Source organism: Monodon monoceros, unplaced genomic scaffold (genome assembly GCF_005190385.1).
Source record: "Monodon monoceros isolate NGI ecotype Baffin Bay Population unplaced genomic scaffold, NGI_Narwhal_1 Super_Scaffold_16, whole genome shotgun sequence".
In the NCBI taxonomy this organism is placed as follows: Eukaryota; Metazoa; Chordata; class Mammalia; order Artiodactyla; family Monodontidae; genus Monodon; species Monodon monoceros.
The window spans coordinates 57,380,689-57,408,613 of NW_021703772.1; positions in this window are offsets into that span (position 1 = coordinate 57,380,689).

A 27,925-nucleotide genomic window follows, 5' to 3' on the forward strand; every position below is an offset into this window, starting at 1 on the left:
TTTTCCTAGCTTTTTCTTTTTCCAACCTTCCTGCCTTTGTCCCCAACACACACAGTTTACTTACATTTCCTGCCTAAATAAGTCTTGTTGCTCTTGCTGTTGTTGTTGTCAGAAAACAGAGAAGGATAGGAAAGAACAAAGGAAGAGGGAAGGAATTTGAAGAGAGAGTAATTTAATTTACATAGTGTGGGAGGAGGGAAGGGAAAGGATCAATAGCCGTGAAGTGGGCTAAAGGTAGACATGGAGCTGTTGAAACTGTGCTTCTTAATTGCAAACTCCTGATACATGGAACCACTGGGTTACACTTTCACAGGATGACATAAGAACAGAAAAGACTGAGTGTCTGTATCCCTTTGTTAGCCTCTAGGGGGTGCCCAAGACCCCCTCCAATATCCCAATGCCGTTCTCCCCCAAAGGTGTCTAAATTAAAGACCAGAGGCTGGATATTGGGCCCTGGTGCCAGAAAGTTATTCTTCAATGTAAAAAACAACCAGTTGCTGTGGACCATGACTTAATCTTCAATTCATTTCTCCATTTTCTGACATGTAGTTGGTGCAATAAGGCTTGCAATGTCTTCTACATGGGAAGTGCCCTGCAGGGGAAGGCCCAGGGCACCCACCCGGGGCAGCTCAGCTCTAGGCCTCCTGAAGAATTTCCCTTCTCTTTGTTATGTTCTTCCTGTGCTCTTCTTTGCTTGTGGCTCCTCTTTACTCAACAGTTAATTGATAAACACTAGCAATGCATCTCAACTGAGCAGCAGTACCAATGACTGAGAATCTGGTCACATCTGGGGATCTTGATCAAACACAGAGTCTGATTCAGTAGGTCTGGGATGGGGCCTGAGATTCTGAAATTCTAATGAGCTTCCAGGTGATACCCCTGCACCTGGTCTGTGGATGACACCTAGAACATCAAGGCATAAGGACTGAGATTAGGCTGTGTGCATAGAGGAAATGGACCATGGTTTAAGGAGGCTGCCCCATCTGCTTTTAGTGTAGACCTTGGACTAAAGGCACAGAAGGAGTCTTTGAGGTTTCCATGTGATTCTATCTAGATCATCAGGTCTAAAGATTCTAAATGAGGGTGTAGCTTTTAAAAATTGTAATACTGAGAAAAAATTCTAATACTGAGTAAAGTGTTTTTGCCTAGAGGGCCTGCCCTCCATATTTCTCCTCCAGGAACTGAGGGCTGCAGTGGAAATTAGATGATTCCATGATTCAGTGGTTATTTTTACCATCAGCTGGTGGAATCATAGATGCTTTAAATTTTCTCCTTTATGCTTATTTTTTTTCTTATTTTCTCTAATAAACATATATTACTTCTTAATTGAAAAAGAAAGGTAAAATTTCTTAACTGGCTTCTTATTGCAGAATCTCTTTGGTTTTATTTACAAAATGCAGATGATTTTGTTTCTTAGAAAATGACATGGTCTTTTTTTTTTTTTTTTAATGATCTTTGTTTCTGGGAGCAGCTAGTGATTGGCTAAAGAATCAGGACAACAAATATAATGGTACTGGTTCAGCTTGAAAGAGAAAAGACTCAAGAGGAGTTTTCAGCATTATCAGAGTTAAGTCCATAGAGGACAGAGCCTGTTTGCTTTTTTTGTCCATTGAGGAAAGAAGGAAATACCAGTTTGTATTTTAGCAAAAGGATTGAGATTAACATTGGAAAATCATTCCCCATTGGTAAACGTTCTTAAATAGAGAAGTGGGATATCAAGGGACATTTGTAATCTCTGTCCTCACAGACCTTTAAAAAAATCTATATATGTGAATTATCAAATTTTCAGATGCTGTGTGGGATATATAAAATCCCCAAGTGATATATCCTTCTCATATACCATATTTGGGCCACTTCCATTTGCCAAAAGTAAGTGTGAAGTCAGAGGGTGCAAATTAATGCTAGTAATCACAAAAGAAAAATGTAGATAGAATCCCAGCTGCTATAAATAGCTTAAATAGTGCAATCCAGAAGCAAATATAAGTGATTTTTGGTTAACCACAGGTTGGGATTACCCACACCACTGCTCTATTAGTACAGGTAATTGAAAATTGACTCTGTAATCAGTCCCTATTTCTTTTAATTCAGGTGAATTCCTCACCAGGTCCAGAGGAATACATTCTGTGTCCTCACAAAGCCCCTTGTGCCCTGAAGTTCCTTTGGTTATGATTTTGAAAGGTGACAGATTATTGACACAGAAAAATTATTCAAGGCAAAGAAGTTAAAATTTCCCCTTTGTACCAACATACTTCTATTAAAATTTAAGTAAACTTCTAATTTTATTGAATTAGTATGAAATCTGTAGTTGCTTTGGTCTTTCTGGGACCTTATGAAAGACTGAAAAAATAATACCATCTTCCTGTTTTCCTAAGGATCTGTATCACCATGTTTATGACATGCTGATGCCATCCTAATTGTGGGCAGTGGTGTATCATCGTAAACACTGACTCATCATATTCCCCATCTCATCACAGACCTGATGCTCCTGATCCCATCTAAGTGACAAGTGCCACCAGCAACCTGCCATCAAGGATAACATTTGAGAGCCAGCTTTTTCTGCCCACTCCCCCTCATATACCACATCCCATTAATTACCAAGCACAGCCCATACTGCCTCTTACATATCTCTTCAATCCATCTTCTTTGCTCCATCCGCACAAACACCTCCCTGGTCTGACTCCTTCTACAACTCCCTAATGGGTCTCTCTGCTTCCAGGCTCACCATCATCTCCCCTGATCCAATCCAGGCTATATATGTCAGAGAGATAGGTCTTTCTGTATCTCAGGTCTAATGGTGCCATGCACTGGTTTAAACCTCTTCAGTGAAAGACCACATGCTGTGTGATTTCAGAAGCCGAACATAGATTGGTGGCTGCCTAGGACTGGTGGGATTGGGGGAAATGGGGAGTGACTACTAATGGGTATGGGGTTTCTTTGGAAGGTGTTGAAAATGTTCTAAAATTGATTGTGTTGATGGTTGGACAACTCTGTGAATACACTAAAAACCATTAAATTGTGTACTGTAAATAGGTGAGTCATGTTACATGAATTATATATTCCAAAAAACTGTTATTTTAAAAAATAACACAACTCTTCAGTGGCTCCCCATTGTTCTTCATATAAAGTCTGAGATTTGTTGACAGGATCCATGATGGTCTTAAGGATTTATGCTCAGCTTCAGCTTTATTCGTGCCCTATGCCCAAGTACTTTAACCATCTTGAGTTACTTTGGCATTACCTTAACTTGGCATGCTCTGTCTTGCCTCTGGATTATTGCACTTCTTGTTCCCTCTGTCATCCTCCCCACACCAATCCCCCCAACTTTCACATGGATAATCCTACATATTTTTAATGCTCAGGTTAGTTATTATTTACTCTAGGAAGCTTCCCTGAATCTTGCTATTTTGATGCCCCTTCTGTGAGTTCCCTGATCTCTGTATTTATCATATGGGTGTGCATTTGCTTATTTTCTTTTCTAAATACTCTCTAACTGTAAGTTCAGTGAGATGTCAGGGACAATGTCTATTGTGATCACTCAGAGTCTAACACAGTGCCTGTACATATTAGATACTAAATAAATAAGTTGAATGAATGAATGAATGACATATTCAGGTTTTGTTCAAAGGATAACATTTTTTTTTCCCCACCAGAACTGTTACCCAATGTGAAACTGACTTACTGAACAAATGGTATATACATGTTACTTCCATTTTTTCACCAGCTATATACTAGAAGCTCTTTGCCATTTTCATACCAAAAAAAATCCATCTCAGAAGTTATCAAAAGGCAGTTACCAAAGCCAATGAGTGATTTTTTCTTAGTCCTCATATTCCCTGACTTCTTTGCAGCCATGGATGTTGTCTCCTTCTTCTGCCTAAGCCAGTGGTTCTCAAAGTGTGGTCTCTGCATAGACGTAGGGAATAAACGTATGGATACCAAGGGAGAAAGAGGGGGGTGAGATGAATTGGGAGATTGGGATTGACATATATACATTACTATTTATAAAGTGGATAGCTAATGAGAACCTACTATATAGCACAGGAACTCTACTCAGTGCTCTGTGGTGACCTAAATGGGAAGGAAATCCAAAAAAGAGGGGATATATGTATACGTATAGCTGATTCACTTTGCTGTACAGTAGAAACTAACACAACATTGTAAAGCAACTATACTCCAGTAAATTAAAAAAATTTTTTTTAAAGTGTGGTTCCTGGACGAGCAGCAGCAGCACTACCTAATACAGTGTTAGAAAGGCAGATTCTTAGGGCTTACTCCACACCTACCGTGTCAGGAACTCTGGTGCATAGGGCTCAGCAATCTGTGTTTTCACAAACCCTACAGGTGATTCTTACGCACACTAAAGTCTGAGAACCACTGTCCTAAGCTAATTTGCTTAGGTAAGCTTGCCTTTCCCTTTCATAACAAGGGGTAGAAAGAGTGATCCAGATAGCAAGCTCCCATGGCTGCTCCTCAGCCAGGCTAATTCACAAAAGCTCTATCATTTCCAGCCTATGGTTTTCCTTTGATACAGTATTGGCTACCAGGTATTACATGTTAGGCAAAGTGGATTCTTGAATGAACAGTTTATTTTCCCTGACCCACTCACAATGGTGGCAAAAACAACAGGTATACATTACTTAAGAAATTCTCAAATTCACAAACTCAGTATAACCCTTTTATTTATAACCCAAGTCTATCTTTTTAAAATCTTACCCTTTATTCTTTGTACAAACCCCTTGCAAACTCTTCCCCAGACCTTCACAGAAGGTGGGGCTAGATAGATCACAATCTGCTCCATCCTTGATTATGGTTTATTTTATTTATATTTGGTTTTTCTCATTAGAATACCATTAACACAAGGAGACCCTGAAAGCAGCACCACCAGGTAGAGCAACCTATGCAGTTGACTTCAGCTGGACTCTTCTCCATGAGACTGAACGCTGAGTGAAATGATAGAAGTGCCCACTTCTACCTTCTTGAAAATTTCTCTTCCCTTGACCTCTGTGATGGTGGTTTTCTTCCTACACTGACAACTTTTATGCTGGTTCTTCTTTCTCCTAAGCTTCACTGGGGACATTTTCCAAGGTTTAATTAGATTTCAATCTTTAATCCATACACACTCTGTTTTGGAGGTGTCAGCCATTTGGCTATCAGGTCTATTTAAATGATTTACAAAACTATATTTCCAATTCTTCTTCCAAACTTCAAATCCATATAGCCAATTATCTGATTAATATTTCCAACTGAATGTTTTATGATTTCTTCAAATCCAACAATTTCTAAAATCAAACTTATTCTCCCACTATTATGCTGGCATCTCTTTTCAGTTTGGAAAACTTAGAGTTATCCTGGAGCATCCTATTATCCATTTTCACTACTCTGGTCCTAGTAGATATCCTAATAGACTTCTTTGCCTTTGTTCTTTTTTCATACCCCCCAATCCAAATCCGTTCTGTTTGGTGTTGCCATTTTACTTCCTTGCTCAAAAATCCTCAAGGGTTGCCCATTGTCTAAAGATCAAATCCAAAGTCTTTGATCTGACATTCAGGGGACTTTATGAATTTGGTCAAAACTCCATTTCCAACCTCAGCTGCCACTATTGCCAACATAAACTCTCTGCTCCTGTCCAAATAGTCTACTGCTGTTAGCACCACCATCACCATCAAACCTAGCAACAGCAGCTAACACTTACTGAGAGTTTACTATGTGAGGCACTATACTAAATGCCTCAAATTCTTCATCTCATTTAATCATTACTGCCTTGTAGGGCTATTATCATTCTCATTATGTAGATGAGAAAACCAAGAATTACAAAAAGTTAAGTGACTTGCTCATGTTCAAATAGCTAGTAACTGGAAGAGATACAAGTTGAATCTAGAGCTGTCTATGCCAATAGACTGTAAATTCTGTGAAAGTAAAGACTCTACTCTCCAGTGCTTAGTTAGTGTCTGAACCATATGATCAATAAATATTTTTAAATGGACATTAAATAATTTCAAATTGCATCCTCTTAACTGTTGTGATCCCTTATTCTTGAAGTCCTGTAAATATATCTTTGTTCACTCCTATTTTTACGCATTTTTTTTACCCTGTTAACTCCATTTTGAATATCCATACTGTCATCTCTGTCTTTCCAAATACTACTCCATTTTCAAGGTACTCATAAAGTCCTGGCATCCTTCACAAATTTTTACCAGTAAACCAGTCCTTTTCTGAATACCTTCAGAATTCTTTTCTTTCCTACTCATTTTATTTTCATCAATTTTGCCTTGTGTGATTTCTTAATTTTTTATGTTTTTTCACCCAGAAGAGACTATGAGTCCCTCTAGAAGAGAGACTTTGAGCTAACTTTAAATAATTAGCAGAGTGTTAAATGAATGAATCTTTGAATGTCAAAGAAGATTAACCAAAAGTTTCTAAAAGGAGAAAGCAATTTACTCACAACTGTCAGTGATTCTCTGACATTTGAATCATTCTTTATTACTAGTACTGTATAGTTAGGGTAATACTAATGGTGTAACAGATTTAAAAAAAACACCTCCATAATTTCATTGGCTTAACACAATTGGAAATTTATTTTTCATTCATTTAACACTTAATGCAGGTGGGTGGCCTTCCTCTGCTTACTGATTTCATCCTGTGGTTCTGTATCCTGACAAGAGGAGGGACGGTGGGGGAAGAGGCCAAAGAAGTTTCACCCTCTTCTTATCTTTCATTGGAAAGAACCAGTTGTATGGTCCCACCTAGAAACAGGAGGTGGAAAAATGGAGTTTCTGGCTGCAACAATGCCATGAAAGGAGAAGGATGGATGGTGGTAGACTTAGCCATCTGTTTGTGAATATTTCTTATTTCCAGGGATAACAGTGTATATTTCAATCAACCTTTTAAAAAGCATAGATTTGATTTCTGAATTCCAGTCCCTGGCACTTTAAAAATTCCTAATATAATCCACAAACAGTGCTTTGGAAAGTACCACACAAATAGATGGGCATTCATGAATTTGTTTTAATGCTGTTAATTGTAAGGCAATATGCTTGTCCATTGCCTCTAAATCATACCCTAAAGGCAGCTGCAGAGGAATCAGTGATGCAGTAGAACATGCCTCTCTAATTTTTAAGGCATTTTATTTTCTCCCTCTAGATCATTGGAACCAAGCTGAAAACTTAACCAAATTACAGACGTTTAGAGCTTAGAAATAACCTTAGGGACCACCAAGTCTCACTAGTTCCCAAACTTTTCATCACTGAGGCCCTCCTTTATTGTTCTTTGACTACCTCCTCCAAACCCCATATTGTGAAAGATGTTTGCCTTTCAGACTTCATTTAAGAAATAAAAAATGGCTTCTATTTATTGAGAGCTAACTATATGTAGAAAATATGCAAAGTGCTTTACGATATTATGTTTAAATCTTAATGTTTATTATTCCCATTTTTAAAACGAAAAATATTAAAGTTCAGAGAGATGATGTTGACTTACCTAAGGTAAGCATAAGACTGAAAATTTGATAGGAAAGGTCATGGGATTTGAACACAAGTCTAACTCTGGAACTCAAGTTCTTCATCATTACACTGCACTGCCTTTCTAACTAGGTAACATCTATTTCTCTGAGAGTTTTGATTAACATAATTTGATAATATTTTAATCAAAATTAAGGAAACTGGGTGGACACAACCCAGGTGTCCAACAGCAAGATGAATAAACCCAACTTGATACATACATACAGTGGCATATTATTCAGCCATAAAAAGAAATGAAGTTCTGATACATGCTACACACAGATGAATCTTGAAAATATTATGCTGAGTGAAATCAGACATAAAAGGACAAATATTGTATGAGTCCACTTATATGAAATATCTAGAATAGGCAAATTCATAGAGACAGTACATTGATTAGAGTTCAGCAGAAGCTGAGGAAAAGGGACAATGGGAAGTTATTGTTTAGTGGGTACAGAGTTTCTGTTTGAGGTGATGAAAAAGTTTTTAAAATAGTGGTGATGATTACACAACATTGGGAGTATAATGAATGCCACTCAATTATACCCTTTAAAATGTTCAAGAAGGCAAATTTTATATATATCTACCATAGTGAAAAATAAAATAAAGAAATTGGATTTTTGGTCTACCTAGATAACCTTACTGTGTACCTAAGATTTAAGTTTCTCTGATTCTGTAAGTTTTTTGAAATATAAAATAGGTTTCACCTAAATGTTGTATCAGTGGCCCTCCAAGCACCCAGCCAGTCTGATGTAAGAACAATGACCAGCCTCTCACAATCACGCACTTAGATGATGGCAGAACAGAAATGGGTCTTCTGACTCCCAGTTACATATTATTTCTACATATCAGGAATAACAAACAAAACAGTGTGTTCTATTAATCATTTTGGTAACCCCAGGAATCTTTCAGAATCTTGGAATCACATTGATGAAATGGCTCCCTAGTTCTTTGCCCTGGCTGGAAGAACAGAGCCAAGGACATAACCACTTCTGATGGCACCCATCCCACCCCTCCCCCACTTGTCAGAAAAGCATAGAGGACACATCCTGGAGGAAAATAAGAGGGGAGATCAAGAGAAGCCATAGAAAAGGCCAATGAAAACGATCATAGATACCAGAAAAGACTGGGGAGACGATGGGACAGGGAAGGGAGTAGATGGTGTCCTGTGCCAGGCCTTCCTCCTCTCTACGAAGGATGATGAGCAATTGGTGGGGAAAGCCACTGATTATTGTATAAGGTAAGGGACTTCCAGGCATTTAATTCAGAGGCTTCTGAGTTCAGAGGGCTTGGAGCTCTTCCAAGAGTTTCTCTCCTTCCCTCCCTCCATCCTCACCTCTCTTGTAGTTGTTTTTCTCTTCTTTCTCCTCCTTCCCCTCTTCCTCCTTTCCCTTCTTCCCTCTCTCCCTCCCTCTTTCCTTCTTTTACCATTCCATGCTAGAGTACTTCTGTGCTTCAGAGGCACTATTCCTTTACTCATGCTGAGAGAAGAGGGTGTGAACAGGAGGGAGAGGAAATAGGGAGATGATCAAGAGGGCTATGTGGGTCTTTGTTTACAAGAGAAGGATAAAGGTACAAGAACACACAGGTATTCTAGCCATTTCCCTGTATTCCCATACTACCTCCAACTTTCCTTTTTTAGAGTTACTAGAGTTATTGCTTTAGGGTTACTTGTTTCTTTATGACCAAGCTTTGGTAATAGCCAACTCTGTCTTCCCTAATACCTTCATTTATTAATTTCTGCCCACCTGCCCCCAAATCCCATACTCTGAAAGGCCTACTACACTGTAAGCTCTGTAAGGGCTGGGGCAACATTTCAGTCATCTTTTTCCCTGGTGTCCAGAGAAATGCTGGATGCTCAACACATGCCTGTCAACTGAATGGGCGAATAAATAAATGTAAGTTGTCTGCAGAAAGCATTAAGCCATGTGGTTCGTTTTATGCAAAGCTGATTAAAAGCACGACAATAAGGAATATTTTAAAAGAGGAGTATCCCAAGAATCAGGAATGCTAGGTCCCAAAGAAACAAGGAACTTTCGAGTTTCTCTTCAGTTTCATGATGTAGTTCACAGCATGGAGAGGAGGTAAGGCTTTGCTGCAGTCCTGTGGAATGATCAAGACTCAGTTTTATTTGTTCTGAAACTTTCATGAAGCTACCACAAATGGAGAATGAGTGGTCACAGGAGGATGAGGAGGTTACTGACCAAAATAGTAGACTTTTTCTAAATACAGAGGAAAAGAAAAGTAAAATTTGAAAAGCTGCTACTGGGGCAGTAGAGCACTTTGGTTATTTTCCAGTCAGCAGTGAAGTAAAAGGGCTGCTCTTTTGGAAAAGATCTACATCAATAAATCGGAAAACCAGAGTGGAGAGAGTACTGGAGAAGAATTGGTGGTGAACTTTACCTTGCTCATCATTCTTCAGGTGAGGTTCTGGTTCTAGCTTCGTCCCACAGGAAGCAAAGGGCTGCTGGCATGGGTGCAGTGCTAGGTCAGCTGAGCCCAACAGGTGTGTGAGCCCACCAGCAAATGGGCTTCATGGGACCAGCAGCACTATATCTAGGCTCTACCATGCCCACGAAGAAGGTCAGCCAGTGACAAATAAACCAGGCTGCCCCTGCCATCTTGCATGCCAAATTGGAAAGCCCTAGATATGCCTTCATCACAACCTCCACCCCCTTTGGTTTCCACAGGCCTCTGGATATGGGCTGGGAGAAATCCTCAGAAAGATGCTCACATTCTCTTTAGCCTACAGACCTGGGGGAGGAGCTGGGGCCCTGGACCTCGGTGAAGGGTAAGGGAAGACAATAGGAAAATGATGCTCTAAGCCTAAACTGGCCAGCATGCCATTTAAAAACCTTTATTTTAAAAAAGAAAACGATAAAAGGAGACGGACACATGGGGTAGAGAGATTTTTTAGAAAAATGTTCATTTTAGTGACATCTACAAAACACAAACCACCTAAAAGCAGCTAGTGAACCTCAGTTACGTGATGTTTTAACTCCACATAAGGACCAGGATTTCAACAGCACTGAATGCGCTAGAAAGCTATATTTCCCCCCTCCTTACCCCCTTTCTAATTTTTATTATTTTAACTCTGCTTATGCCAGTCTGTTTGTAGAGTTTGGGGCTCTCTTTCCTAATGGTTGTGACTGAAAGTGGGGATTCCAGCCTTGCACTGTTTCTCTGGTGATAATGTCAAATGCCCCAAACATGGATTATCTCAAATTTCTTATCATATACAGATATAATGTGGGGGGAAATCATATTAAACTGGAAAAGAAGAACAGAGAGTAAGAGAGGGTTAAAATAACAAACCATAATCATCTGAGAATCGCATAGAGCTGCTTTTTGGGTCCATTCTGTATTATTTTTTTCCTGCCCATTTAAACGTAAACAGGCAAGCTCCATGTATCCAGGAAGCTTTTTCCTTTTAAAGCGCTCTTTAAACAGATACAGGATAGATATTTCAACGCAGAGCCCACATAAAATCCCATATTAGGAATGATACTAAACTTAAAGAATGTTGTAAAATGAGAATGGAAAAAAAATGTACAAAATGAATTCCTGCCCATTTACATGCTTTCCGTCAGGCTACTAGATACCAAGCCTCTGTCTTTGTGTTAACACTGCAGATTAGGTCAAGTTTTTACCCCTCTGAGCTCTTTTCCTGTAAATGACGGGTTTTGATGTGAAACAAGCAACATGTCAAAGCAAGTTGAAAGATGTAGGCATTTTATGCCATGTCACAATGACAGGCCGGTGAATATTTGGGCCATTAGGGGCTTATTAGTGAATAAATGACCAGATGGTTCAGTGATGCACGGAGATGGACAGAGCTGGATGCTCCTAATCAGCACTGTCTGTACTTGATGTCAAATCACATGACACAGTAACCCATGGATACCAAGGAAGAGTTACCATTAGCAAGTCAATTTGATATCTGGGTGGTGTAAACAGACTTATAACCACACTTCAGGGCTGGCTCTGTTTTGAGGAAGGAAAATACAGTAGAGGATTAAAAGGCACATACACAATAAACTCTAATTGTTGTTTGATAATTATACAAAGAATTTCTATCTTAGTTCTTCCCCTTTATTCTTGAGAAAAGAACGATGCCTGGATGCATAAGAAAAGGGATAGTCAAAAATAAAAAGGTCGAACTGAGAATCCATTTAAAATCTAAGTAAAAGACATATGAAATAGTAAAGTTGGGTAGAGTGGGCCATTAGTGAAAAGATGAAGGGCTAGCTCCTTACCTCGCTTTGCAGCGGTAGGTGAAAGACAAAGTTCAGACACAGAGCACAAACTATAAACACATGTTACTTGTTTTTGCACACCACACACATATCTTCCCTCCTTGTCTCTAAAAACATTGATAGCCTAACAGCCACCTTGGGTTTTTCCCGTAGGGACGTAGAAAAGTGTTTTTGAAGAAGAGTGCATGGTTCTTTTTTCCTCATCATTTTCAGTATTCTCAGACTGACAAGTGTTCCTTCCACTGTGAACACCCCCACCTACTACGAAAAACACTCACTCTTACAACGTAAACAAGGAACAGGTTTGGAAATAACTTGGGTGCTCTACCAGAAACTAGTGGGTCTGAGGGCACAGGTTCAATGCATTATGCATCTCCGATGGAAAGCGTTGGCAGGCTTTTCCTTGCAAGACCACCAATTAAAGCAATTCAGTCTTAAGCAAGAACTAAAAGATATTACTGTAAATATTTTTCTTTTAATAATACCTACTGTTTGTATAGCATTTTTCATTTGCAAAGCACTTTATGAATATTGTATCTTTTTATTTTCTTTGTAGCCAAGTATTAGTAGTTTATTTGATTAATCCTTCCTGTGCATCTACTGTGTGTGTCTGCTTTGGGGCAAGTTGCTGAGAACAGGGGGAGCAAGGAGTGAGATTACTCAAAAAACTTAGAGTTGCATTAAATAGGGTTTTTAAATGAGTACTATGTAGCATTTGATATTTACAAAAAGATTATATGTAATATGTATGTTATGAAAAACAGTTTTTAAAAATTGACATCTTTGACCCCACCAGCTGATAGAGGAACCAGAACATCATTAATATGATGTGTTCATCTCAGATGAGCACCCCACACACATACCTATCTATACCCTATCTTCCACAGAGATAACAACTATCTGAATTCTGAGTTTATCATTCCCTTACTATTCAAAAATAATTTAACCTCACACGGCTCTATTTCTAAACAAGATATTTTAAAATGTACTTGTTTTATTCCTTTATAAAAATGGTATCACACTACATGTAGTCTCCTACATGTAGGAGAATTGCTTTTTTTTTTTTTTACTCAACAGTGGATTTAAAATTGAACCGTGGTGTTTTGCCTGGCTCACGTTCATTCACTTTCACTATTATGTTCCATAGTGTCACTATTCCACAGTTGATGTATCCATTCACCTGTCTGTAGACATTTGGCTTGTTTCCAGTTTGGGGCTATTATAAGTAATGTGGCAAAGAACATTCTTATATATATAAACTAGTGTAGTTTCTCTGGGTGGAGTTTCTGGGTCATGGAGTAAACACGTATTCAGCTTAACAAGATAATGCCGAACTATTTTCCAAAGGTTTACCAATTTACACTCCTACCAATAATGTATAAGGAGCATTCCCATTATTCTATGTTCTTATCAACACATTATTTTCAGACTTTTTTTTTTTTTTTTTTTGCGGTACGCGGGCCTCTCACTGTTGCGGCCTCTCCCGTTGCGGAGCACAGGCTCCGGACGCGCAGGCTCAGCGGCCATGGCTCACGGGCCCAGCTGCTCCGCGGCATGTGGGATCTTCCCCGACTGGGGCACGAACCCGTGTCCCCTGCATCGGCAGGCGGACTCTCAACCACTGGCCACCAGGGAAGCCCCAGACTTTTAATTTTGCCAATCTAGTGGATGTCCATTCAGCCTTAACAGCCACCCTGAGAAGCAGTAATTATTATCTATAGTTTACGGCTAAGGCTCAAAATCACATAACTAGTAAGTAGTAAAATTAGGACTTGAACCCAATTCTCCAAAGTTCTTTCACTCTCCCACACTGTCCCTCTCACCTTAATCCCCATTGATTTATGCTCCACATTTATAAGCACAGTTAGCATACAGGAGCAGTATGGTGTTCAATTTAGGGCTCGCCACTTGTTAGTTATGTGAGACAAGCAAATTACATAACCTCTCTGTGCCTCAGTTATCACATCTATAAGACAGTGGTAATAATAACACCTATTTTATATGATTGCTATTTATATATTGCATTAGGTTGCAAGGGTTAAACAAGTTGTTTCACACAGACACTGTAAACTAGACATTTAAATGAACATGCACAAATTCCAAACAATAAAAAAATTAAACATACACAAATTCCAGCCATTCCAGATAGAATTCAGTATATTTTCTCTCACCCAAATGCCCCCTTTCTTTTGAGAAAATGGCTTTTTCATTTGCTATCTTCCATTTCCATGTTGTAGGCTGGCAAACACATCCTTGTTTCATATGCATTTACATTAAAGCATTGAAAGAACCGTTTAGCTCTATCACCATGGTGACTTGATACCAGCACAATCAGTTTAAAAGTATTTTTTTAATAAATTTATTTATTTATTTTTGGCTGAATTGGGTCTTCGTTGCTGCACACAGGCTTTCTCTAGTTGCGGCGAGTGGGGGCTACTCTTCATCGTGGTGCACGGGCTTCTCATTGTGGTGGCTTCTCTGGTTGCGGAGCACGGGCTCTAGGCGTGCGGGCTTCAGTAGTTGTGGCTGGCGGGCTCTAGAGCGCAGACTCAGTAGTTGTGGCGCACAGGCTTAGTTGCTCCATGGCATGTGGGATCTTCCCGGACCAGGGCTTGGACCAGGGCTCGAACCCGTGTCCCCTGCACTGGCAGGCAGATTCTTAACCACTGTGCCACCAGGGAAGGCCCAGTTTAAAAGTATTTTAAAAGATGCATTTTGTAGGCTGGGTGATATCAAAAGTCCTTTAGAGTACTAAACTGAGTGTGTGTATATATATTCCTATGTGTGACAATTTAATGTTTTGTTTTCCTCATTATATTGTTCTAGTTTTAATCACAATTATATCCCCAGCCTTGATATTCAATAAATGATGTTAATTAACTCAATCAATGAATGAATTTTATCCAGTCTTATTGAGATATAATTGACATACAGCACTGTATCAGTTTAAGATATACAACATAATGATTGGACTTACACATGTCATGAAATAATTACCAAAATAGGTCTAGTGAACATCCATCATCTCATATAGATACAACATTAGATATAGGAAAAAAGCATTTTTCTTTGTGATAAGAATGATTAAATTTTTAAAAGATTAAGTGATGCATTTTGCTGAATTTATGTCAGTCAAATGCTCCTTTTTTAAAAGGTCTAAAATTTTTTGTCTGAAGTTCTTGGAGCGTTTTTTTTCAGAGTTTAGAATTTTTCCATTTTAAAAAATTAATACTGTATACATGCTACATATTATATGACATCCACAGCAGGACCTGGGTACAACCCAATAATCAAACACATTAAACTTTCTGAGTTAAAACATATGGATAAGCATTCAAAAGGGGGTTTTCAGGGCCCACAAATAGCATCACACTGGTTCAAATGAAGCCTGCCATCAACAGAGTTATGGAACTGCTGTGTTCACAGATTTTTTAAATTATAAAATTTTGGGTTAAAATTGTGAACCTACGGTTTTTTAAATGTGGAAATTTGAATCTGTAACTCCTTGATCTCATATATTTTATTCACATTATGTGCATCTTCCTCATACTTCATTCCTTGATCTCCAAGAAAAACTATACTAGTTTATGGTGAATTGTCACTTATTTTAATGGACCAGTGATTATCATTTTGCCCTGAGGACATAGAAATGTACCACCTGTTCCTCGGAGAAGTATAGCTGAATCTTAACAGATAATGAAAACTATTGCAAAAATTAAGAACTTGGATTCTTCATTCAAGAGGCTTATAAATTATTTATTCACAGTTTGTTTTGGGTTAAATTGCTAATACTTCCAAAATACAATTTTTTTAACGTTAGAGGTTTGATTATCTTTCCTATAAAGGGTGTTCTTCTCAGAGAGGGAAATACGTTTAAAGCTCATTTTGGAAATTCATAAAAGGCAAAGTTCACTGTATTTTATGAAAACCTAAATAGAAAAAGCTCAGTTGTTTTCAAGACCGGAAGAAGGTCTAGACTTCAGGGTGTCCTCTAAGATGGCCACCTTAGTGATGAGATGAGCAAGAATAGTGTTGGGGAAGTCAGACAAGCAAGGCATTCAAAGTCCAGTCCTTCAGTACAGCTAAATTTAAATGAGCCAAATGTCTTAACTATGTACTTCCAAGCTCCTGTGCAATCACACATATGACTCCGCCCTCTCTGATCGTTCATCAGCAGGAACTGCAGGGCCAAAGCAATGTGCTCCTTTTTCATCTTTAGGTGAAACATGACTCAGATGACATCTTCTGCCTGACTGTCATGACCTGCACATGGTGATGTGTGCTGCCTCAGAGATCCTATTGCCCATCGAAAATCATGCCTTCAACATTCATGAGCCCTGTGCTGTAGGAAAGTTATTTCACCTCTCTGTGTCTCAGTTTACTCATCTGTAAAATGTGGGTAATAATAGAGCCTAATCCATGTGGTTTTTGTGAGGATTAAATTGTATTTGGTATGTGTTTGACTCATAGTAACGGTCATTTTCTATACACTATTATTACAAACTTACGCTAATTCTGAGGGCCAGGCACCTCCTCAGATCTTGGCAGTTATCTCGATAGTAGGCAGTAGCTTGTGGTAGAATATAGTAACACCACACAGTATGCTCCCAATAGACCTTCTGACACTTTCCAGCACCTTAGTTTTATTGCTAATATTATTTATCACTTAAGGCTGAAACAGTGGGTTAATTCATGTTATAATTCTTTCTTTTGAATAATATTTGCTTCATTATAAGTATCTCCAACTTACAAACAGATTGAGTCCCCGAAGTTTATTTGTCTGCGAGTTGTTTCCAGTTTGAAACACATTTTTCCATAGAGGCAATGTTTTAAAAGAGGTTAGGCGGCCAGGCTAACACAATAAAAGGCAGCGATGTGGGTGTCCATCCCCTGGGCTGGAGGGGCTCATACAAACAAAACGGCTCACTTAGGACCAGGATCCACCTGCCCAGATGCTGCAGCAGGCAGTGGGGGTGGGGGTGAGTTGGTGGCTGAATCTTGGCGTGATCTTCGTCTAAGAGAGAAAGAAATTGGAAGTCGGGAGAGGTTTGGTGGGCCCCAGCATCTAGTCAGCATCTCAGATGGGTGGGGCATGAGCTATGAAAGAGACTGCCACTATCAAGATGGTTAGAAACTTCTGGAACCTTGGTAACTTCACTGTTTCATTGCTCTATACGAGTTTCCTCATAGTGATTAGTAGGAAGCTCCTTAAAATCAAATGCTCTTGGAAGCCCACAAGGCAGAGGGATGAATACAGGATTATGTTCCACTCTAAAGCTGGCAGAGGGCCAAGAATAAGTGGCGGGGGTGGGGGAGGATGGAGAGAACCCCAAAGCATAACATAGGAGGTATCAATTATAAAGAGGAAAGGAAAGCAGGCTGCATGAATCTGTGTCACCGAACTGCCAAACGTGGTGTCCATGAGAAAACACACTGACTTCCATGAAGGATGGACTATATCTCCCTTTGTTGGTAACTTAAGAAAACAAATTGATGAGGTCACTTGAGACTCATCCTCAGTAATATTAAGTATTCTGCCGAAGAGAAGAGTCTTACTTTGGTTCTCAACTCTGGCTGCATGTTAGAATCACCTGGGACCTTTTTTTTTTTAAACTCCCAGTGCCCATCCTGCACCTCAAACCAATTACTTTAGAATCTGGGACCAGGGCATCAGAAGTTTTAAAACTCCCCAGGTGATTCCAATGAGCAGCCATGTTTGAAAACCACTTTAAATATCAACCACTCCCATGTGTCCTAAATTGAAGACTAACATGTCGTAGCCTCCATAGAGCTCTGGAACACTCCAAACTTGAAGCCTCTTACCCAAATTCCCATTTATAATTAAATAACCCTTACTCCAAAAAATCTGAGACAGAATTTTAAATTGGTTCAGTGAAGCTGAATTATGATTTCACATTATGAAATCACATTATGATTCCACTTGCTAAGAAAGTAAAAATAATTTTAACCACAGTGTTCATTAAATATGATGACAAAATACTTCAAACATTTTATGTGCAGACTCAAAAAACACCTTGGATATTAATTTGTCCCACCGTGTGCCAGACACTGTTGCTGGATCCTGGGGATAAAACAAATACAAATATACATACAGCCCCACCAAAATGGTAGCTTAGAGTCAGTGACCATCGCAAGTTAGCAGGGAAAGCAGCTAGATGTGGACTGAGCCTGACCAGCGGAGACCCACCAAGAAACAAGGAGTTACACTTGTGATGACTGAGTCGTCTGTTTTAAGTTAGTATTTGTCCTGGGTCACAAATATTGATCCCGTGAATGTAGTAGTTCTCAGTGGGTGTGGCAGTATCCTGACGGCTGAATTCTATTTACTAATGAATGAACCTCCGTTTGCATTGGTTTCATGAGCTGTCCCTCTGATATATTCGCCTTTTATAGTTAGGCATGCTGGCCAGAGAGATGACTTGGTGTGTGCTCTACCATGCACATGGCTACTTGCTCACCATCACCCACCCCTAGGACAATTGCCTCTGTTACCTGTTGTCTCACTAAATTACTCGGAATTGAGTCCTCTGTTGATCTGAATTTTTAGGAGGGAGGATTGGTGACTACTGCCTTCAGGGAAATCTGGTGTGATTAGTGTGTCTGCATCAGATCTCCTGGTTCCCAGTTGTCTGAGGGGCTTAGGAACTGAGTGTCTTACAGTACCGTAAATATGTCGTCTCTTTCTGCTTTGACAAGGTTAGCGTCTCTGGTGTCTACCAGCAGAATCCCCAAGCTTCCTGGAACTTGTGTCATTAACCATGCAGTGGAGTCTGACTGCAGGAAATGCAGAGCACATTAAGCAGGCAAAACCAGCCCAGGTCTTGAAAGAGTCTCTGCATAGAAAACCAGTGGCTCTAAATGATTCTGTTCACATGTCTGACATTCCATGCCTCTCTCCTGTGCATCGCTGCAGAGGATTCTAGCCACGTGAAACATGTACTTCCCCTTCTCCCGGTCCCCTCCCCAAAAAGGGCTCCTCATATATGTTATGATCAATCCTGATGCTGCTGGGAACCACAGGTTTCTGCAAAGATATGCTCTTCCCTTAAAGAACTGCAGATGAGAGGAGAAAGTATGCAAAAGACAGGTAGCAAGTGAACCAAGCAATTGTCAGATAAGTCATATTTCTACAGTCTCAAAGATCTTTGCAAGCATTTGCTCATTTAGAGAACAGTCTCATGGGCTAAGGGAGACTAGGAAGGAAACAGCCCATCAGTACAGAATATGGGGCTTTTCTGATCTATACAAGCAAGCACTAGCATCCTAGCCTTAAACCAGGTCTAAACAACTCAGTATTGTTGCTTCACAATAGATTCAGTGAAGCTGAATTATGGGATTTAACTGGTAACATTGTTAAAGGGATTTAACTGGTAACATTATAAGGTCCACAAAACCAGTAGTCGGGAAACATCATGTGCAGCCTGTCAAACTCTTCATAGTGGTGTTGGTCTTTGGCTGTTTGCTCTCATAGCCATTCTTGCCCTTCCCCTGCTCTGCTCTTTATCATAGGGAATTACGGGAACCACATCTCTGTGGTTCTCATGCCCTCCAGTTTTGGGGAAGGTCCGTCTAGAGGCAGGCACTGGCAGAGGGGGAAAGTCAAGATGTTTCTCCTCCTCAAGATGTTTCAGGTGGCATCTCCTTAGCACCGGCCTCCTCCATGGCACCATCGCTGGCCAGACCTTCCCTCTGTAGTCCCAGTTCATCCTGGGCAGGCCTTCCCTCTGTAGTCCCAGCTCGTCTTGGGCAGGCCTTCCCTCTGTAGTCCCAGTTCATCCTGGGCAGGCCTTCCCTCTGTAGTCCCAGCTTGTCCTGGGCAGGCCTTCCCTCTGTAGTCCCAGCTCGTCCTGGGCAGGCTCACAGCAGTTCAGATCCACTGGGTGGCCCCAGGGATACCTGCTACTCCCTTTGTCCCACCAATCCTAGGAGACTGAATTCTTTCCTGTGCTTATTCATCTCTAGGTTGACTGTGTTGGGCTTCTCGTGGATTCTGTCACCTATGTAACCATTTCTTGCAACAGATTTCTTGTTTTGATGTACCTAGAGTAGTTTCTGTTTCATTGGCTTCTCTACTAGTTTATGGTTGTAATTCGATCATGTTATCTATGGTAAATCTATACCTACATTAAAAATGAAAAAGAATTGCTGTTATGGGCTGAATTGTGTCCCTCTAAAATCCATATGTTGAAGCTCTAACCCCCAGTACCTCAGAATATGACTGTTACTGGAGAGAGTGCCTTTAAAGAGGTAATTAAAATAAAATGAGGTTGTTAGGGTGGATCGTAATCTCATTGTGAGGTGTCCTTTTAAGAAGAGATTAGGACATAGACACAGAGGGAAGACGGCCATCTACAGACTATCTACAAGCCAAGGAGAGAGGCCTCAGAAGAAACCAATTCTGATGACAGCTTGATCTTAGACTTCTGACTTCTAGAACTATGAGGAAATAAACTTCTATTATTTAAGCCACCGAGATGGCTTTCTGATATTAGCAAATGAATACAATTGCTTATCTCCGAAATTTGGGGTGAACTAGTTAACTCTAAGCCCCAGTGTCCTCATCTGTAAAGTGATGATAATTATAATACCTAGGTTATTATGAAAATTAACTGAGAAAAGCTTAATGTAGCACCTGCTGCAGTGCTTGATAAATGGTGGCTATCATTGGAAATATTCATGTATAAGTGTAACTTAAAATGTGCTAACAGTGTTAACTCTGGAGCCCACCTCACTGGATATTAAAAAAGGTCTTTAGATTGGGTATACTGGCAAATGTCTCCACTCAAATTTTCCCCTAGATTCTTCTCTTGTCACTTCTTGTTTTCAGCTGCTATACTAATTGCAAAAAGATCTTTAGCTCTATCATCAAAGTTCCATTCTTTTTTTATATATAAATTTATTTATTTATTTATATTGTATTTTTGGCTGCATTGGGTCTTTGTTGCTGCTCACGGGCTTTCTCTAGCTGTGGCGAGCCGGGGCTACTCTTCCTTGCTGTGAGCGGGCTTCTCACTGCAGTGGCTTCTCTTGTTGCGGAGCATGGGCTCTAGGCACACGGGTTTCAGTAGTTGTGGCGTGCAAGCTCAGTAGTTGTGGCTTGCGGGCTCTAGAGCACAGGCTCAGTAGTTGTGGCGCACTGGCTTAGTTGCTCTGCAGCATGTGGGGTCTTCCCAGACCTGGGCTTGAATCCGTGTCCCCTGCATTGGCAGGAGGATTCTTAACCACTGTGCCACCAGGGAAGTCCCAAAGCTTCATTCTTGAAGTGTAAACACTATGCCTCAACTACAAATTCAATATTATTTTTTACTCTTGCTCCTGCCCTTCCATTATCTGTTCCTTGTTGCTTCTGATAACTCCATTCAAGGAAGGAATTGCACTGTGACTTTTCTGGAATGCCTTTGACTACCCACTGGGTCTGTTTTGGGTCAGCCAGAAAAAGCTTTCCCACTGGTTGCTGCCTAGAAGATTTTGCCCCAGGACTCAAATGCGGATCTTCTACCATTGTTGCCTACAAATATTCACACCATGGAGATAAAAGGAGCCGCCTACCTGGAACCCTCTGCACCTGTAGCTGAGCTCAGCCAGTTCTCTGGGTAGCAGCTTATCTATGTTGGCAGCTGCATAGATAAGCAGATCTTTCTCCTTCTGCAGTGATATGCCTAATAATATGAGGCACTCAGTTTCCTTTTCTGGATTCATGAGTCCCAGTATGCAAAAGACTAATTGCTACCTTTTTATGGGGATATTTATATTGTAGCAAGCCACTTAGTTTTCAACTAAAGGAATAACGCTCTAACAGTGTAATTTGGGGCACTAAGTGATAGGGAGGATATTTGGGGCACCTCTAAGTAGAAATATTACTTTAAAATCAAATGATGAAGAAAATAATCGTTAGAAGTCTAGAGAAAGAATGCTTGGTGTTAGCTAAAGTTTCGGGAGAATGAGAAAAAAGTGGGTAATACCTTATAAAGGAGTATTTTTGATAGAGCCCTTCCCTCTCAACTGGTAAACCCAAGCTCGTGTCTTACATATACATGTACATAATGTTTATCATCACCAATTTATTATTAAATGTCTTCTGGGTGATTGATACTGTATGGTGAACTTCCCAGGGAAAGAAAAGGAAAAAGGAAAGTAGAATAAAAAGAGAAGCCTAAATCATTTTGATCCTTTCTATTTTAAAAGCAGAAATTTATCATCTTGTGATTTTTAACCTCCCAATGGTTAGTTGCCATACGGTACTAATTCTGCTCATGAAATGTGAAAAATAAATGTCAAACCTTGAATCACTATCATTAACCTTATAGCTACACAGAATATAATGTTTTTCTCTGTGCATCAGTTTCTGTTTTAAGGGCCAGGTGGTTTCTGCTAAATATCTAGCCTTCTATTAAATAATTTGCCTATTCCTGGGAAAAAGAGGTCCCAGAATTTTGTTTCTATGTTGTTTTCTCCACTTTCCCACTGGTATTGGACAGAATTCATTATGCTCCTTCCATCTTGGTATGACTTCAGAATTACCTACAGCCTGGGGTACCTTATAAGAATCCCTGCCTGGTTAGAACATTGGATCCCAGGCTGAATTCCCTAGCCAGATTATTTTTAAAGTAATACTCAAGAATAATAGAGTTGCTATTGCTTGGTTTTGCTAAGCAAACATACTTGATAAAATAATAAAGAAAAATATAAATCTACTTGTATAGGTCTGGGGAAAATCACATTCCCAAAGATGATTTCATCTCTTCATAAAATGTATGCTTCATGGGGCTTCCCTGGTGGCACAGTGGTTGAGAGTCCGCCTGCCGATGCAGGGGACACTGGTTCATACCCCGGTCCAGTAGGATCCCACATGCCGCGGAGCGGCTGGGCCCGTGAGCCATGACTGCTGAGCCTGCGCGTCCGGAGCCTATGCTCCGCAATGGGAGAGGCCACAACAGCGAGAGGCCCACGTACCACAAAAAAAAAAAAAAGAAAAAAAAAAGTATGCTTCAAACATGCATATTGCTAATAAGATTTCAACTATCAGTAGGTTACTATGTTGTGTAATTTTAAATTTTTGATTGGCATACGGTTTTCCATAGCCTAAAGGAAAGATTTATGTTACGTTGCATAAAGCAAAACAAAGTGTTGTTCTTCAGTTGTGGTTGCCCACCCCCTCCACCTTTTCTCCCCTCCCCCCACTTCTCCATTCCACCATGGATATGGTTTGGTACATTAGCAACAATTGAGCAGTCTTAAAAACACAATATATAAACTCGAAAGAAAATACTAAATTTGAGAAAGTAACACATTTGCTTAGTTAAAAGGACTAAGAAAAAACAGCCAGTGTTGCTGCTTCCAGTAGTCCTAAAAGTTAGTCAAAATCTGAGTAATCATTAGTTAAATCCATTTCACCTGTAACGTGCCTTCACTAATCAAGGTCGTTTTGATTTCTGGTACAAAAAACCTGTATGCCCTCCAAGTGGCATGGAGCCTAAACAATAAGATGTTTGCCCGAGTTGTTTTCCAGGTACTTAGAGTCAGCTATGTTTAGTTTGAGCTGAGCTGGTTAAGACTGGATAGGACCACCAACCCTCCAGCTGGCCATGCACGAGTGTCCCCTTGATAACCTTTTGATGTCAGAGGGCCAAAAACTCCACGCTCAGATCGTGCCAAGCAGGTGCAGAGGCCTGTAGCTCAGTTACACCTGCACAGAGCTACAACAATTACCGTACCTTTTTCCAATCACCTTTCCCCATGCTCCCCACTCCCTCCATGCCCCAAACCTTTATTCTGCTGCTTTATTCTTTATTCCATAAATAACCCAAGTTCCTTGTCTTCAGGGAGGCAGATCTGAGACTTACCATCTCCTGACTTGGTTGCCTTATGAATACACCTCAGCATCTCAGTGTTTTGGCTAGCTGCGTGTAGGGCAAAAGGAACCTGGTTCAATAACATTAACACGTGGCTCACAATTCTATTAACTTGTATAAGAACATTGATTGTTTCTTGGCTTATAGTCATGGTCATTCATTGAATGGCAGTTTGGCCTTGCTATAGTTAGAGAATCATTCAGTAATTCAATATCAATTCAATTATCAGCATGTAAAATAAATAAGATACCAATAAAAATATAACACCATAGACTTATGAGGTGTCAGGAGATATTACTGGGATCCTAATGTAAGCCAGACACTGATCTCGCTTCATTTTTTTCTGATATCTCATTTAAATCTCATAACAATCCTTGAGATATGTGCTATTGTCCTCATTTTAAAGATGAAAAAGTGAAGTTCAGAAAATCAAAATAAATCAATACCTAAGGCTGGCCTTCTTACGTACAGTCTGGTGGTGGACCACCTCTAATCTGTTCCCTGGCTTAAAATTGTTTAGCAGATTCTCCTGACCTTTAGAACAAAGTCTAAACTTATTACCAAGTGTTTCAAGGTCCTTCATGATCTGGCCTCAGTTACCTTCTCAAACAGCAGACCTTACCACCCCAAACCTCTAATTCCACTCTCAGTCATACTGAACTTCTTTCCATCCTTGAATATGATGTGCTTTCTTTTGCCCCTGGGACTGTTCTTATGTGTTCTGTGCCTAGACCACCCTGGAACACACCTCCCCTGCCCTCCCCCATGCCCTGGCTAATTCTCACTGTTCCTTCAGACCTGAACTTAGGTATAACTTCCTCCAGGAAGCCTCCTCTGACCTGTTAGGTGACCCCTGTGAGATCCTATGGCCCATCATAGTGTCACACGCACTGCCTTGTAACTAACCAATCACTTGTCTGAATCCCTCCCTTGATAGTAAATTCTGGGGAGACAGGAACTGAGATTGTTAGGTTCTCATGGTATCTATCCTGGTGCCTTGTATAGAGTAGAGAAAAATGTTTATCAAAGGACTGGATGGTTAAGAGAATGACATTTGTACTTGAAGAACTTTGTTTTAATGACAAAATAATAACAATACTGTGGCAACTGCTTCTGAAAACATACCATTTAGGATGGCATCTGGTAGTATGTTAGGGAATGTTCAAAGCTAAAGCACAGTGTGGCTTTCTGAACCACCCATTTTACTTGATGATAAGTAATTTAAAATATTAATTTTTAATAAAGTATAAATATGTTATACAAATATACAGTGCATAGGAAGCTTTATGATATCAAGATTGTAATCATTTGGAGGCAGGTTTTAAGATGGGCAGGCTTTAATGTCAAACTTCTTAACCTCCAAAGGAAACTATGTGCTTTGAGGAATATTTTAAGTTAACAGTTCTGCTTAATCTAGGGAAGTCTAAGGAGAAACATAAAAGCTGCCTTCACTTGGTTCAGAGGCTGTCACCTAGAAAAGGGAGCAGATGAATTCTTAGAAATGCATCTTTAGAAAAAAGAACCAGGGCCGTTGCACAAAAGAGCCCAGATTCAGCTCAACTTGAGAAAGAACTTCTAGGTTGTTTCTCAGTTGTCAGAATATGGGTTATTTTTGTTTCCTTTTTAAATCCTCTCCCATATGTCCTAAGTGTTCTACCACAAATTGTACCAAAGCATCAAATGAAATTATTCAAAAGAAGTCCGTATAACCATCCATCAGGAATACTACAGAAAGAATTCCTAATTTGTGCAGAAGACTAGAATCTATCTTTCCTTCTAGTATAAAGGTTTTACAGATATCCAGGAAAAAAGCTGAATAAGCAGGGTTTGTTTCTACCTGATTAGGTTTACCACAGGAGCAACCTATGCAAAGCTTTTTTTTCTTGTTTTCAAAATAGGATTATATAAGTTGGTTTAGATTGCAGTAGTCCATACTGGCTGCAAAAAAGTTAGTACATTCCTGTGCAAAGTGAAATTTCCTCAGACCCAGGTTCAAAGTTTTTCAAATGTTTTGCACCAATATATTAATGGGATCACACTATGACTATTCTGTGACTTTTTCCATATATATATTATATATAAAATATAATGGGCATCTTTATGAAAATACAATCCTTTTAAACTGTTTATCCTTTTAAACTGTTGCATAGAATTATACTGTTTGGATGTAGTTTAGTGAGTTTATCCAGTTCTCTATTGATGGACACTTGCTTTTATACACTGTTTGTAATTGCAAACATTTAATAATTAATTTAGCTCACTTTATCAAAAGATTTTCCGTAAAACAGATTAGGCCTCCATCCTGAAGTACTGGTACCCCAGTGAACACTTAACAGTGTATTAGGGAATGTTCAAAGCCATAGGCAGAGTGTGTCTTCCTGGACCATCCATTTTATTCAATGATAAATAGCTTAGAATATTAATATCTTTTATTTTAAAAAGTCAGTTGTGTTATCTAGAGGAATACAAGTATACAGAACTTTATGGCAAAAGAAACACTTCAAAGACATTTCCCATTTTGTTGTAGGGCCTCAGGCCCCCAAAGATAAGTTGACTTTCTTCTGCCTTGACGGATAGTACAGTGGAAAAATTTGAAAAGTGCTCGTTTAAGATCTTGGAATCTTTCAAATGCCTGAGAGAATTCCAGACAAACTGGGGACTAATAATGGCTGAACTAGGTTCTTAAAATGGCAATCAGCCGAGAGCTCTCAAGATGGGTTCCTCAAAGTTAATGTGAGGACACAAAGGAAGGGAGGGGGCAGGAGAGCAGAATGAGCCTTTCTCAGTTAGCCTAATATCTGGATCAAGTCCAGGTACAAAAATTGGTTTGTGTGACAACTCAGAGTAATTTTCTATGCTCACAACGGGAAACATAAAGTTATCTTTACTGTGGGTTTTTGTGGTTCTTTTTAGAGGAACTCTCATTTTTGTGAGGCTAATAGACTTTTCAAATAGTGAATTCTTAACTAGAAAGTCGAAGTTCAATCATAGCCTATTCATTGATCTTATTTTACTTGAATAGAAAACTCAAAAGCTCTAATGAAATAACATTTGATGAAAAGACAGGTAAACTCTTGTTAATAATTCAAGCAGGTGAGAGGATTTACCCAAGCATTCTTTCTCTCTTGCTTGATTTCATCTGGTGCTTTCAGACCAATGGTACAATGTAGTAGGGTTTCCCATCTTCTTAAGCACCTTCAGTTCGGCATATGCCAAAAATAGTTGTTTGTTTCTATGCATAGATATTTTTGTTCTTCATAATAAGCCTGTAGAGCAGAGGTGAATTATGATTAAAAAGGAATCATTTTGCCTGTCAGAACACTTTACATAAAACAGCCTTTGAATTCTGAAGGATTTCAAAGCTGAGCTCTAAAACCCTACAATATGCATCTAAAATAATCTTCTAGCTAAAAGCAAAAGAACTGGCCAACTGACCTCCAGCTTTTACTACTTGGAAATATTCCTTAGTGCATAGCAGTATTCAACCTATGTGCATTTATTTCCAACTGTGTTCATTTTTAAATCATCACTCTAGGTCAGGTAAATGGATTCAGTAGAGACGAACACACCATCCATCATATTTTATGAACCTGCATAGCTGAACACAATAATATTCAGTATAATTATGCTGTCTAATATTCACTTGAAATGTGTGTCATACATTATCATATGCTAATTGTGCATAATTAATGCTACCCATTCATGGGCGCAAGATCCGTTAATGAGTTGTAAAGTAAAACTTACATGCAAAAAAAAAAACCCTCCCCATACAAACATAAGAACAGACCTTTGATTCTCTAAGGCATGTTAAAAAGATTATAAATGAATTGACCATTTTGATATTAGAATGTATACAGTAAATAACATGTGTAAAAATGCAGTCATTTTATGTCCCCTGGGGAAAACAGCAGTAATTCTTACTCATGTGAGGAGCATGGAAAGAATGCCATCAAAAGAGGCTCAATCAATATATTATCTTCAGAGCAAACAAGGGAGCTATACATGAGGGCTGTGGTTGGATATTATAGATGAGGGATTCTGTTGTCATAACCACTTGGAAAACCTGGCAGGATGCACATCCAATTCATAAAATAAATAGTCAACTTATTATTCAGGTTTAGCTCAAATTTTGGCAAGGTTGGCAAAATTTGTCACTGTAGAAATGTACTGTGAACTCAAAGAAAAAAGCTCATTTTGTTTAAGAGGCAGCTCTCCCCAGAATTGAATAGAAAACAGGGAGTTAAGTGCCTCATCCCCCAAATTTCATTAACCCTCAGACTAACAGGAAGGCTGTATACAT